The sequence below is a fragment of the Chelmon rostratus genome, chromosome 20 (assembly GCF_017976325.1).
Source record: "Chelmon rostratus isolate fCheRos1 chromosome 20, fCheRos1.pri, whole genome shotgun sequence".
Classification (NCBI taxonomy): Eukaryota; Metazoa; Chordata; class Actinopteri; order Chaetodontiformes; family Chaetodontidae; genus Chelmon; species Chelmon rostratus.
Window position 1 is genome coordinate 7107474 of NC_055677.1, and position 14370 is coordinate 7121843.

General features: G+C 41.9%; 1 protein-coding gene across 6 annotated transcripts in view; it reads right to left on the reverse strand.

Annotated features, from left to right (window-relative positions):
• slc4a2b (solute carrier family 4 member 2b) overlaps positions 1-11922 on the reverse strand; it is a 39442-nt gene extending 27520 nt beyond the window's left edge. For 5 of the 6 annotated variants that reach the window (XM_041961890.1, XM_041961889.1, XM_041961888.1 and 2 more), the window contains exons 1-2: positions 11793-11922; positions 2906-2984 (exon numbers count right to left, since the gene is read on the reverse strand). The gene's annotated coding sequence lies outside the window, so the exon portion shown is untranslated. Of the gene's footprint in view, positions 1-2905; positions 2985-5984; positions 6082-11792 lie in introns of those variants that run through there. The other variant, XM_041961886.1, reaches the window with a different exon arrangement.
• Between the last annotated feature and the right edge of the window lie 2448 nt (positions 11923-14370).

The following is a 14370-nucleotide window of genomic DNA, read 5'->3' on the forward strand; positions in this document are numbered from 1 at the left end:
TGGTAGCGATGAAGGAGTCTGCCGGAGTTAGCTTGGGGGTGTTTTAAGATCACTTTCTCAGTAAACCTAGACCCCACCACTGTGGAAGGGGCAGGGCTGGCTACACAGGGATAAAGTTACAGAACCCTGGGATCCCGAGCAGAAAGCATGGGAACCAGCTTATCTACCTCGGGGCATGCCTGTAATAATACGGATAACAATAATGATCAGAAGAAGACAATAATAATACCAACTTTAATTGTCATGCAGACTTAAAAAAAACATGCTCCTCAATGCTCTATTTGTTTTTTGTCCACAATCAGGTGCAATCCGCCAGAGAATGAAAAACAAGGAACTGGTTGTCCTCTATGTAATGACTGAAATGACCAAAAAGGACATGGACGAGTGCTGACAGTGCAAGAGGAAGTGCAGACAAGACGCTATGTATTTGTCCTGGAAGAAGTTCATCAAGTCTCCCCGAACAGAAGCCCAGAGACTCACAAACTGTTCCTAAAAGAAGACGATGAGTGTGGATTTTTTTTTCCACTTCTAAGCTTTTCCAAGACTTTAGTCACAGCTCGTTCAAATGGGTGCAGGCAAGGATTTGGGAAAACTATCCTTCTGGGAGGAAGTAAGTTTGAAAACAGGAAGAAGGCAACTGCTACAGACTGACGCCTGTCAGGAGGAGCTGTAAACCTATTAAAAAATAGAAATGCAGCCCTCTAGGATTCTTTCTAGAGTCCATAATGTCATATCTAAGAAGGAGTTGATAAACCATGTGTATGTTTTGACTGGACCTTTATTCCAAAGATAATCTGGGTTAATACGTCAACTCAACCTGCCACAGCATAACACGCTGTCCTCTTCATGTGTCCCTCCACCAGGGAGGGAAAACACTACGAGCAGAGTACATGAACAGGATCACGTGTGTGAAGATGCAACCTTTGACTGAGGAATCCACAGAAAATAAAGACCAGCTGCAATGGTGTTTCTGTTTAACTAATAAATGTACCTACGTACGAGCCTCAAGATGTCACAAAGTTTAGTTACATATACTCAACCCTTTTAAAAGGATGACCTACGAAAAAGCTCCTCTGTATGTAGGTCAAAAATCATCACATTTCCTATTTGACTGACTTGACAGCTGATGGGGAGTAACTTGCTATTTACAGTTTCTGAGGTACACTGCAATGATTCTGAGGAAGTGACATGTCCTTGACTGCTATCTACAGGCCAACTGTTTGAGAGCCAGCTAAACCAATCCAGTCTGAAATCTATCTGAATCTCACCAAATTGTTGACATTCAGAGAAAGGTGATAACTCAAGAGCAGGAGTTTTTTTGTAATTATCAAGATCTGATGTGCACTTGGTGGTGAATCATCTCTCCCACTGAGTACAAATATATGAGTCTCTCTGGTATGTTGTAAATTTCCATTATTTATAAAAGATGCCCTGCTCACCTCTGAAATGCTAAATTCTCCTAAAAAAAGCATTTTCGTCCTTTTAAAAACATAAACACGTTGTCTCAACACAGTGTTTTTCTTTCAAGGGGCTTTTTCTGAAGAAAGGAACGACCACAAGTTACAGAAATTGATCAAATATTCAGAGGACACCTCTGCAATAGGAGCCTAGAGAAGAGATGAGTCAGCACAAAACCGACCTTCTCAAAAAAATGCATGAGAAGCAACCGTCAAAAAGTTTTAACTGTAATGTCATCTGACATACAGACAGAGAAAAGGTTGAAACGTCTTTGCTATGCCTCCTCAGAATGACATCGAGGGAAAGGAGCGAGACACCCAGACCACAGGAAAGAGGGTGCGAGCCAGACTCGAACTCACGACACAAGCCCAGACTTAAACCCGGAGATCTCCGCCAGGACACCCCGGCCGGGCCCGGTCTAGACCAACAGCTTGGCACGTGAGCGTCGACCGCAGACTGCACGCTCATCTACAAACTCGATCAAAAAGGGCGTAATTAAAGAACAGTTCAATAAAATACACAAACTGCCAATAAAAAGATGCCTGTCCAGAAATAGGAGCTTGATCACAATGTCCAAACCTCAACCGACACACAAGCCTGTACTTATAAAAGCAGGACAATGACAGGGAGGAAAGGAGAGCTTTAAGGATTCATTAGAGAACAGGGTTTACAAGAAACAAGACAGTATGTGATTTACTTGTTTCTGTTTAGCAGGGGATGCATGTTTTAAGAAATAGCAAACGCTTCTCCCCCGAGACGCTGATTGTGATAGCTACCCAGTGACGTGAAGATAATTCGTGGCCTCAGCGTTTTATCTAACATGCAGTAACAGTCTGAACGCTGCAACAAGTTTACAGAATCAACACAATTATCGCCGGCTTGAGACACAGAGAAACGTGTGATAAACAGAAGCGGGTCGAACAGAGAGTGATTTAAGAGGACACTTGAGGAAATAAAGTTTCTTGTAGGTATGAGTGGTCCACTCTGATTCGACCACAGCATTTAGAGAGCCATCACTTCCCACAACATGTCCTTTAAAGGCTCTACTTCAGGATTTATACCAGTGGAATAGTTTGGGCCGTTTAAAACTCAAGTGGCTTGTTTGAGGCCTGTTTTTATGCTGTGGAACTAAGCAGGATTTGTTTAGAGTTGTCCGTGCTATGGTTGCAGATCATCATGGTTGAAGCCTGAGTCAGCTCTACTCTCTCCTCAAGACAACTGGATATTAAGAAAGTGTGACGCTAGCAGGAAGAATCTTGTTCAGTTTGATTAGACCTGACCTGACAAACAATGGCTCTAATTGACGACTAACCTCTATAAACAATGAATTAAATAGATGGCAAATTAAACAGGAAAAAACGCAAAGTGACATTCTGACAAACAACACAGCTTGAGAACATGACAACAGGTCAAGAAATACGAAAAGAGATTCATGATGGCATCATACCTTCGTGTGCTTACAGCAGAGAAGCCACCGTGGACATGGTAGTGCAATTCTGAACTCTGCCGTGAAGAGAGAGCCGGGCCTGGTCAGAGTGCAGGACAAAAACAAACAGAGGGAGAGGAGAGAGATAGGGAGACAAAAGGAACCAGAGTTAGAGATGTGGAGCGTGAGCCTCGGTCGATCGTGTGCGGGTCCAGCCTCTCGTCCAGCTGACTGCTCTCTAAGGCCAACATGCACAGACTGATAGCAGCAGCCTTCCTCCCCAGGATTATGTTTCCTCCTCCAGCCTGCTGACAAGTAGCCATGTGACTCCAGGACCCATTCAACACTGAGTCAGAGGCTGCTGCTCAGACACAAATTTATCTGTCGGTCACACACACACGCACACGCACGCACACACGCACACACATGCACACACACAGTGGAAGTGGAAATTCAACCCCAATGATCAATATCTGACTTAAACAAACCATAACAGCGGTTCTGCTTGTTTTAAACCAGTTGTTGCCAACCTGCTGGGCTTGTGACATCTTAAACCAAAGCAAGGTCTGCTTGTGACTCCTCGTCACTGGTTGCAAATGTCTTCCAGTTCTGACCAGATCAACTGAAAAATTTCCTCACTTGATTTGAACTTTTTTTTTACAGCTTTGAGGAAGTAAAACTATCCAGTAATTCACCAAAATTTGAATTTGAGGAAACATTTGAAATGAAATAAATCATTTTGTATTGCAGAAATATGTTTTTTTCTACCCCCCTGGGAATCATCTCTCAACTGGTTATGGTGCGACCCCGTGTTGGGGTCCCTGAGGTTGGGACGAACGATTTAGCCCTTTTACTACCACCTGCTAGCAGGCTAACGTAGGATAGCGAGCATTGTAAATATTATACAGTGCCTGTGCATCTACCTGAGCCCTGTATAAAAAAAAATGCTGAATCATGTTCAATTAGCGCTAAACACAGTACAGCTGAGGCTGAAACCAAACTGTAGGACAATACAACCTTTGACCTAATGGTGGCACTACTGTGTGTAATTCTTGTATGATTTAAAGACCACACAATATGTTTGCACAATGGTGCTAAAGGGAATGATCAAAGTTATTACAACTCATTTTAAAGGGAGCATAAATGTGTGCACAAGATTTTATAGCAACCTGTCCAATAGCTTTTGAGACATTTAATTCAAAACAGTCGCTCTCCAAAGTCATTAGGATTCATCGTCAGGCCATGAATGTCTGCACAAAATTTTATGTCAATCCATCTGACAGTTAGTGATATATGTCATAATTTTTTTTTTTTTTCAAATGCATTCAGATATAATAAGAAAGGTGCTTTGGAAATTGGTTGGCAGTAGTATTGGGTCAAAACATGCAAAAACACTGTGTGGTCCTTTAATCACACGAAGATTACATGTGTTTACATGCTGTGTCTGAGCTTTCTCAATCTGCAGGAGTGACATGAATTCATGTTACCACACAACAACAGGCAATTGGTGACCAGACGGCGAAGAAAAGGCTTTGGGCATTAAAACGTCTAGGGCAACATGAAAGGGAGTGCCACACAACCCTGGTTCACCACCACATACGAGCAAATGAAGCTCTCATCTCAAATAATACAGGCTGGAGGACAGGGAGTGACTCACAACGCACTGGCTTTCTTTGGAACATTGGCAACTCATGAAAGGACGCAACATTGCCAGGAAGCTTCTGAACATCTGTAACAGGTTCAATAAATAATCGATAGTCTGAAGTAATGATTTCTTCCTTTGCATATGGATCAAAACTTTTTCACCTCAAGGTCTAAATAAAACTAATACACACCATCTGCATGCTTTTGGGCGTGTTTATAAATTTGCACAGGATGTTTATTCATTTGTGAATATGTGTTCACTGTATACAGAATTAATGGGAAAGCAATGACATGTTGCCTAACATATCTTTAATCATTAACCAGCCGTTTCCGCATTGCATCTTAAGCATGTCAAAAAGGTTGAATCCTTTTTGTTGGAGTTCACCTGCCTGTAATGGTAAAATGTATCAGTTTTAAAAGGTAAATTTTCCTTCAAATAAACCCTGGCATGCTACAGGCTCTTAGTGTATTTGGCAATGGAAAAAAAAACTTGTCATGTCATGGAGGAATCAACACCATTACACAATTAATCCCACCTAAAGTCATAAAAGCCGCCAGATTAATTGTGTTTTGCAGCTAACAAAGAACAGTCCTGTGATCTAAACAAGTTGCTTACCCAGTCGCCAAATAATCAAGCACTGCATTCCACATCAGCTTATATGAGCCTTAGGACTAAAGAAATACCCAACCTGAGGAGGAGCCTGAGTGTGTGTGTGTGTGTGTGTGTGTGTGTGTGTGTGTGAGTGTGTGTGATAATTGTTTGTCCCCAGGGATGTGAGCACACTATGCAGTCACATGCATGTCTTGCGGGGGGAAAAGAAACATAGTCAAAGCCGCAGGCAGCTAAAATTGAAGTCCACTTCAAAGTCTGGGGCTTTCCTCAATCCCAGCAGTGTGCTGATAATAGCATTATCCACTGTGGTCTACTATATAAAGAGGTGTGACTTCATGCGTGCAAGGTCGATTGACAACTTTTTCTTAACCATGACCAACACACGACATGCCTCTTTCTCAACTCTTAACCTGCACAGAATAGAAACACTGGCCTCATTCTCGCTGTTTTGTGACATTTTAACTGAATTTACTGAGGCAGTTTGAATTTATTTTAGCTGAATGTGGTCAAATAAAGCAATCTGTACTACTTCCAAACCACCTTATGTACATGTCAAAGCAAATCTTCTCTGCTGAAAGACATAAAATGCTAAAAATAGCATTTAATGAGAATTTTTACACATTCCACCTTCAGTATTTCCAGCTTTTACACTAAGTGTTAACAAGACTCGGAAATTCCCCCTCAAGCTTCCTGTTATTCTTCTCTCCCTCTGTGTGTACAACAAGTCTGTCACACTGCAACCCAGGACAAACTATTTACTTTAAAGGGAATGACGTATCACCAGTGAACAGGTGAACATTACAAGCAAACACTGCAGACTTCCAAAACCTGAGAGAAACTCACCAGAACACTGCTCTCACCCACTCAAGTCCCCTGTGCAGCTTGGCAATGCAAAGAGTGACCTCGACGTAGCTGTATACCACTGATAGCTGCCCTGTTTGTGGATCTCTATGGGGATTTGGCGGCGGTGTATGTTGATAGCTGCGCCTCTGTTGCCTCTGAGTGTTTTAGCCTGAAATAGCTCAGCAGTTTAGAAGTCACCCAGCCACGTCCTGAGTCTTTCAGCGTGCAGACGTCTCTACCTCCCTGCACTGCTCTTCACAGCCCAGTGGCCACACTAGCGTCGCTCAGGGTTTGGCAGGGTCCTGCACTTCAGCATGACTGTGCTAAGTTATGTGCACACAGTCACTGGAACACTTCCAGTCTCACACAGCTAACAGCTGCGCTCAGTCAATGTATGCCCATCTTTATCTCGCTCTCTTTGTCCCCGTCGGAGGCTTCAGCCAGCAGCAGCGGCTGCGGAGGCAGCTAAGACAGCACCTGTCTCTGGGGTGAAGAGGGATTGACGAGGCAACTAAATCCTGGCAGCTTACAAATGCCTGCCCATTGTCCTCTAGTCCAGAAACGAAAAAAGCAGTCACCACTCAAGCATTTTTATACCTTGAAGAGGGTTGGGGTGTTTGAAGTGTTGTAGGAGGCCAATACACATTCTGAAGTGGAAACAATCTGCAACATTATTTTTACTGCCTGCAGACTAGAAATGTCCCTGCACAGGAAATCTGAGTTCAGAGTCAAGAGCTGTAACAGTGAGAGAGAACATGAAGATATGAAATGACCAAACTGAAGCATCACTAGCTCTGTTTTTCACATATGTTCATTTATTGCTTTTTGGTTTTAAGCTTTAGTCTCGCATGCAAAAGGTTCTACTTTAGTGTCGCCTCCCCTGAAACAAAAAATGAAGCCTGGTGAGACATTCAATCCTCATGTCTGCAGTAAACTAATGAAACAGCGTTTAAAAAGTATATTCTGACTCAGTTTCAGCTAAGGTCATATGCTACTGAGGCAGGATATTTTGCAACTGAACAAGAAATTCTACTGTCAAGAATGTCTTGTTCAATTGCAAAATATCAAGTCTTAGCACATCCTCCTGTCGTTATAGCAAGATCCAAAGGATCAGGGTAAAAATGTTTCCTTACATTAAGAGTTTGTAAACAAAATTAATCAAAACAAAATTAAAGTTGATATGTCTTTACTGGATCTTTTCAAAGCTGCATTACCTATTACTTTGGCCAGTGCAGCAAGCTGTGAACGCATCACTGACATATCACCTCTAAAAGTTGCTCAGGTGAACATGTTGCTTCACAGTTGTTGTGTTTCTGGATACCTGCTGAATGTAAATCCAATATTCACTCTTCTATTGGCTTCTGGAGGAAATATCTGGCTCTTTAGCTGCTAAATGTTCCACTATGTTCACCAGCTAGTCATTAACAGTCGTTTAGTGCTGGGCAGGTAGAGTGCAGTGGAGGTTTTAGCTGAAAACGACGACCTGCTGATGAGAGCGGTGAGGCTGAACCAAGACAGTAAAGTTGTGGACCATAAAAAGATGCTGAAAGACGCTTGAATGTGCCATTTGATCCATTGATAATATAAATATGTTGATTTGTGCAGCTTTGAAGCCTCAAACATCCTGTGTCAGTCATATCACTTTAATACCAAACTAGCCAGCTAAAAATGGGCGATTGAGTCCGTTCCCACTGCCAGTAGACAAACCACTCAAACTCAACGCAGAGTGAACACTTCCCCTCAAATCAGGAGAAGCTCTCTCACCCACGCTGTCGTGCAGGTGTGGCATCTTACACCATGAAAAGAACCAAATCGCTGCACGTTGTTCTGATAGACTGTACAAAACAATAAAACATGTTCCTGGTTATTTTCACTCTCAACTTTAATGCATGTCAGAAAAGGGGCAAAAATTAGCGCAGGTGTCATGTTTCCCTCACTGCCAATCAGAGCTGGAGCTGATGAATATCAACTGCAGAGTCATTTGACCTGGGAGTGCCAACTGTACTCTCTCCCACTTCAGACAAAAAGCAGGTGTTTCTTTGCCCAGTGTGAAAGGGGTATTGGATAAAAAACACTGAATTGAGACTGTATTAGTGTAATGCTTGTATTCCTGGAGATTCAAATGTCTGAAGAGGAATTACAACTCCATGTTATATATCATTCAAAGGCATTAAACATCTTTTCAAGAGAAGATAAAGGGGGAATGCTAAATAGTTGGCTAGGGCCTGCTGTGTGTGTTTTACACATCAGTGCTGCAGAACTGACAAAAACGGTCATCAGCAACTGGTCCTGTCCAGCTCCAGTGGGGTATGGGCGTGGCACTTTCTCGTCAAAACTGCATCCAGGGCTGCTCAGGTTGCACCAGCTGCACAAAAGGTAAAGCCATGTTCTCACAGAAACGCGGTAATTGTGGAGCTTTGACCCGGTGCACTTGTAATAACTGTATTTACCCTCATGAGACTCAGACTGGGACGGGAATAAAATACCCCCCGGGCTCCCAGAACCCAAACAAAGGCCTAAGATCTCATACTACGGTCACACACAAATCAGCCATTTATCCATTTCCTGGGAAACAACGTAATGTGATTACGTTTGTTTTTGAGTCTGCTAGTAAAGACTGAGAAAAGGCATGAGAATCTAAACTTAATCCCTCACGGGAAAGGATGAAAACAGCGATGGGGGAGGTGGGGAGAGTAGCAAGGATCCTTCATTATGTCTTATATAGTTGACAGTATAATTAGATGCTCCAAAGAGACTCCAGACAGCTTAATGGGGTTTAATGTGAGAGGACGGTAGCACAAACTATGCACGTTCCAAGCTGAATTACCAAAGCGCTTAATGGTAATTAAATGCAACTTAGTAGGTTAGAGCAGAGCAACAGCCAAGCAAGCAGACTGAATTGTAGACAATGGTGTGACTCCACAATTTCTATTATAAAATAATAGTGTTTAGTTTAGGTTTAGACACATTTTTAGGCTTGATGTGTTTACTGACAAAATGCTGAGTCGGTTTATCTTCAGAGGGGAAGGTAAAACAAACACGAAGAGCCGAGAGGCCATGGAAAAAAAAAAAGCCGTATTATCTACCTCTTTTCCTTCCTCGTCTTCTGCATGACCCAGCAATTCACTGCAGGAATGTGGAGACGCTCTGCTCAACTGTTTGTGCTTTGGCATTGTTTTCTCCGGCAAAACACTCCGCTGTTGTCACAAATCAGTTTACAATAAGTCTGTTTGACGTGTTCCACTGAGGCGAAGGAAAACAAATAGAAGCCGAGAGTGTGATCACACAGATAAGATGGATCCATCTGATGTGTTCAAGCACCGTGCAGGATTATACGACAAAACGAAAGCTGAAATGCGCTGGAATTTGAGAGTGTGTTTTTTTTTTTTTCCCCCAAAGATCGAACAAGGTCAGATTCACTGGGACAAACATTTCAGATTCCGCTTATATATGAGTCCTTGAAGTCTTCACGTTGGTTTCATTTACTTAGATGTAAGAATCTCTAGGAAAAGATAAGCGCATTATCCTACGTCTTGATTCTACATCAAAGTAAAATATCTGCTCAAATAAACTGCAGTGCACGCAGAGAGGATACTGGCGAGTCAGCAGACGAGACACATCCTTCCTCCATCCTGCCAGAGGGCATGTCCTGACATCTATGAGCCATGTGACATACACATGTGCTGGCTTGGCTTGACTCGGTGTGTCAGTACAGTGTGGCAATTCACACCTCCATTGCAACAGGGCTACCCACCTGAAGGTGTCTTTAACTGATGATGCGCTTGCCTGAGTTGATGACATTTGAAAGCAGCGCCCTCTTTAGTGCTGTTTACTATTGCAATGTGCAATAGTTGTGGGTAGCCAGCTAGTTATTATCATGGAGGCTGCTTGTTGAAAAACAGACACGGGATGATTGAAACTGGTGATCTGCTATTTCTGGCAATGGCAGCAGAGGCTATTTAAACATGTCCCTGAATGATGATGAAGCCAATCGGACGTCACCGCAGCCTGCCTGGAGTGACCTTTGACCTGACTCTGGAGATGTTCCTTCTCAGGCAAGTTTAACGTGGAATGTGGGAACGTTGGATGGTTTGATGGATGGATGGATCAGCCTGTCCAGTGCCAATGGACAGGCCCTAATAAACAATCGTTCCCAAATGGGGTGTAGGTACCTGGGGGGGTGGGGGTCCTCCAGGGGGTTTCAAATGGATCAAATGGCACAAATAAATGCTAAAATGATTAATCAATTGATATGGATTAATGTATACAATTTTGATGATAGATTAGGGTGTGGTTCACAATCTTCCCCATGTACAAAGTGCATTTTTATCAACCAGCAACAAGGGAGACTAGTAACACACAAAACCAGGTTGACTTTACTCGCCAGTTTCTGTTGTGCGAATGAAAAATGCAAGACAACACTTGCAATAAACAAACCTCCACTGATGTATTCACAGTGACCCCAAGGGAAGTTTTTTCATATGTGAGATTTGACCGACGTGTTTCCTTCATGAGCATCACCAGTTTTCATTTTCTTCCCAGAATCAGACTCGTGCTGTGGACCTTTTTCAGAGCAGACTTGTCACAGCAGGAAAAGCACAGGTGGAATTAATAACAAAAACCATGGCTCCCTTCCAGGAATCATTCCAGTGCAGCAATTAATGTTATTAATCTCAACTGCATTTGACAGATCAAAACGTCTAATCTGAAAAAGCTAAAATCTACTTTAGCTTCAGTCCATATTTCTCTGCCTGTGAGGAGCCGCCCCCAAAGTCAGGGGACAAAATGCCAAACCTCCCCCCTACCAAAGAAGAAGAAGAAGAAAAATAAAAATCCTGGAAAGCCACTAAATAATAATAATTTTACTGGGCTTAAGTAAACTGTTAAAGCCATTTGTCTCAATGTGGACACCACAATATAATGCTAAATTGTGGCAGCTCATTAGCGTGTCTCGCTCCACTTGTATCTCCAAAGCTATGACCCAATAGAACAACAATAGAACACAGAACAAAAAAACTCAAATGGAGGTCAATGGGATGAAAACTGGGGTTTCTTGTTGGGACTGATGGGTTATACTGGGATAGATTTCATCCAGTGCGGAAACAACTGGTCAATTAATTAATTGATTAACTGACAAAACTATTTTGGTAATTGACTGTCACTTAGTAATCAAAAATGACTACCATTTCTGCTTCTCAAATGTGAGAATTTGCTATTTTTCTCCGGTTTATATTATTGTAAACGGAACATCTGAATATTGAAGAAAACAAGGAATCTGAAGATGATTTTTTGACCTCCAATGCATCTTTTTTTCCCACTACAGCATAAAGGAAACAGGTAAACTGTTAATAATCCATGCACTTTGTAGACTATGTGCAGGAGCAAAGATTCATCTTCATATTCACATTTATATTGAACTACCTGCCACTGGCAGATCTTCATAATTAAGTCACCCTATGACCTCAGAAACCAAAAGACATGCTGCTGCTGTTCCACTGAGCAATGAATGAATTATGAATGAATGAGTAAAGCTGACCACATCCCCAGGCTCAACACTGCCCTGGCTTTATTTATGAAAGGCACAAGACAAAAACACACGGAGCTCATATGAAGCCTCCCAGCAAACTCCTGAACATGACCATCACATTTTCACTGAGGCTACTGTCAGGAGGAGTGACCGTTAGCTTGCTAGGATGCGGAACACTTGACACTATCGTTAACGTGCCACCACCAGCCTGTGAAGAGGCTTAAACCACAACAAAACTGTGTGTCCGAAAACATTTACAGGACTTTGCCCGCCTCCATTACCTGGTTAACAAGCCGAGGAACAAAGCGAAGTCGCCCACCGCCAGCAGCCGCGGTCACTTCCAGTGTATGTGTGGCAGTTGCACCCTGTCAATGCCGCCGCCTCTCTTCACAGGAAAAGTCCGTTCATGACCTTCAAAATAATGATGGTTCAAAGCCAAGACGCGGTTTTCATACAGTAAAATGCTTCCGCGGCTTCCACTCACACGCACACATTCTGGCTTATTTACTCACCGGTGCCTGGTACTCACCTCAAACTCTGAATGACTTGCTCCGCTCAACCGGTGTCAAAACGTCACAGTGGAAACATATTCACTTCCGGTAGGAAATTAAAATAAAAACACTTTGTGACAGGTTTAGGCAAATGTGTGCATTTACCACGGCGGAAACATAATAGCATCTTTAGGAATGAGCTCAAAATTTAAAAAAAAGATACCAAAACACCACATTACGGCACGACAACGACACTGACTTCTTTCAAACGCCATTTTATGCTTTTATTTTGAAATCAAGATTGATGAGCCGGTTTTTAGTCGTTAATTTCTTGGAACTTGTCACCATTTTGCTCCAGACAGAAATTGCTGCGCCTGCGTAAATGATGAATCATATTTCTGATGAAAGCCGGACGGAAGGCGTCGTTCCGTTGTGATGCACATGACCTACGACGACATAAGCAGAAAAACATCAAATATTTTTCATCAGTGACGCCATTGCAGTGAAGTCCTGAAAATGTGATATATATTTTTTTAATTAACAAAAGCAAGTAGCCATTACAAGTGCAGGTGTTCATCCCAGCAAATCTCAGTTTACTATCCACAGTGGACTGACAACATTACTATCACTATTATCAACATCATCATAAAACAAATCAAGTCAAAGTAGACCCTTAGGAAATACAATATTTTATTGACAAAACATCCAAAATGATCCATTTGGCGCCTGCTATGAAGCCTTCAATTGCATCACACAATCTTCAGCAGATGGAGTTTGGCCTGTTGTCATGGCACTGTTAAGAATAAAAGGAAAAAGGAGAGTATAAAAGGAAAAAGGAGAGTATCAAACTATCCCCCCCAGAAAACTTCAGCCTTAAGGTCCTGCTTTAGCGGCTGATCTTTGTCACTTTGTCAGTGTTGTGCTGAAATGGTGCACGTCTCAAAATTAAGCATTTAAAACAGTTTCAAAATATTTCCACATTCTCCAGCCATTATTGATGCCTTCCAAACCCTGTCATTCCCTTCTTGACCAGCAGTAGTCCTCAACTTCCTGCTGCTCTGTAGTCAGCTGGCCATCACCTGTTTGCACACCTACTCCTCATTTCCCCTGATTAGCCACCTAAACGCATTATACCAGTCCACTGGCTCACACTCTGGCTCCCTCTTTGGATGTACTTGCCTCTGCTGACTGCCCTCTTGTTGCCAGCCTTGTGTTTGAATGATGATGATGACCACATAAACTGCCTCTTTTTTTCCTTTTTCTTTAACCTTGTCTGCCCTACTCCTTCCTGTTTCTTATCTCAGAATTGACACAAACACACACACTTGGCAATAGGTATTAATCTGATGTAGACTGACAGATACACACTGCATAGGGAGCAGGAGAAATGAGGGATTAAAAGGAGTCCAGCACTATATTTTTGATGTAGGCCCCCCTTGCAAATTAAATCAACCATGCCCATCAGCACAGATCATACAGTAACCCCAGTACATATCTAATTATCGTATTCTTCATGCCTATAATTACTTTTAAACAAACAGTGCACAGCATAAGTAACATTCTTAAACAGTATAATAGTAAATGTACATTTTTTTACTCCATCAGAGAAAAATCTAAACAAATGGGTCTATCAATAGCAAATAGCAAACTTCTTGCACACATTAATTTTTAGGTAGTTGGATTTATATGTATTTATCTATGTTACATATCTAATCGTATATATATTAATAAAGAAGGGGTATGTGTGTGGGTGTGCGTACATGCGTGTGAAATTAAAAAGGGAAATATGCGTATATATGACATATATATCAAATATATGGTTTATGTAGTTCTTCAGGTACTTGATACTTTTGTGAAGTCTATCTATTGTTCCCTGTTCAGTTATCTCACTCAGTGACATTCATTATCACAAACAGCATCAACTAATATTCCTGTAGTGCCTAATATGTAAATGTACATATATATATACCATTTTGATTAATTTTCTAAAGTCAGATAACATCATAAGAATGGCACTCAAGGAGAATCTTTCATTTTACTTAAAAAATGATTTTGTATCTGCCTTCAGCTTCCATGTGCACATATACGTAGACTGACAACTGTGGCTGAACAATAAAGTTTGCAGCGTGCATGGTGCAAAGGTCACATCAGTAAAAACAGAGTGACCCCTACTGGTGGTTTGCTGCTACTGACGCCGGGCGTTACACCTGTTAAATATAATAATTATCGTTCATGCAGATCTGTCCTCTCTTTTTTGTGTCCTCCATCCTTTCTTTTTATTTTAAATTCTCTCTTAATTTTGCGACAACCTTGCCTAAGTCACGTGTTTGGGAGGTTTAACCGATAATTTTCACTGTCACTCTTAGCC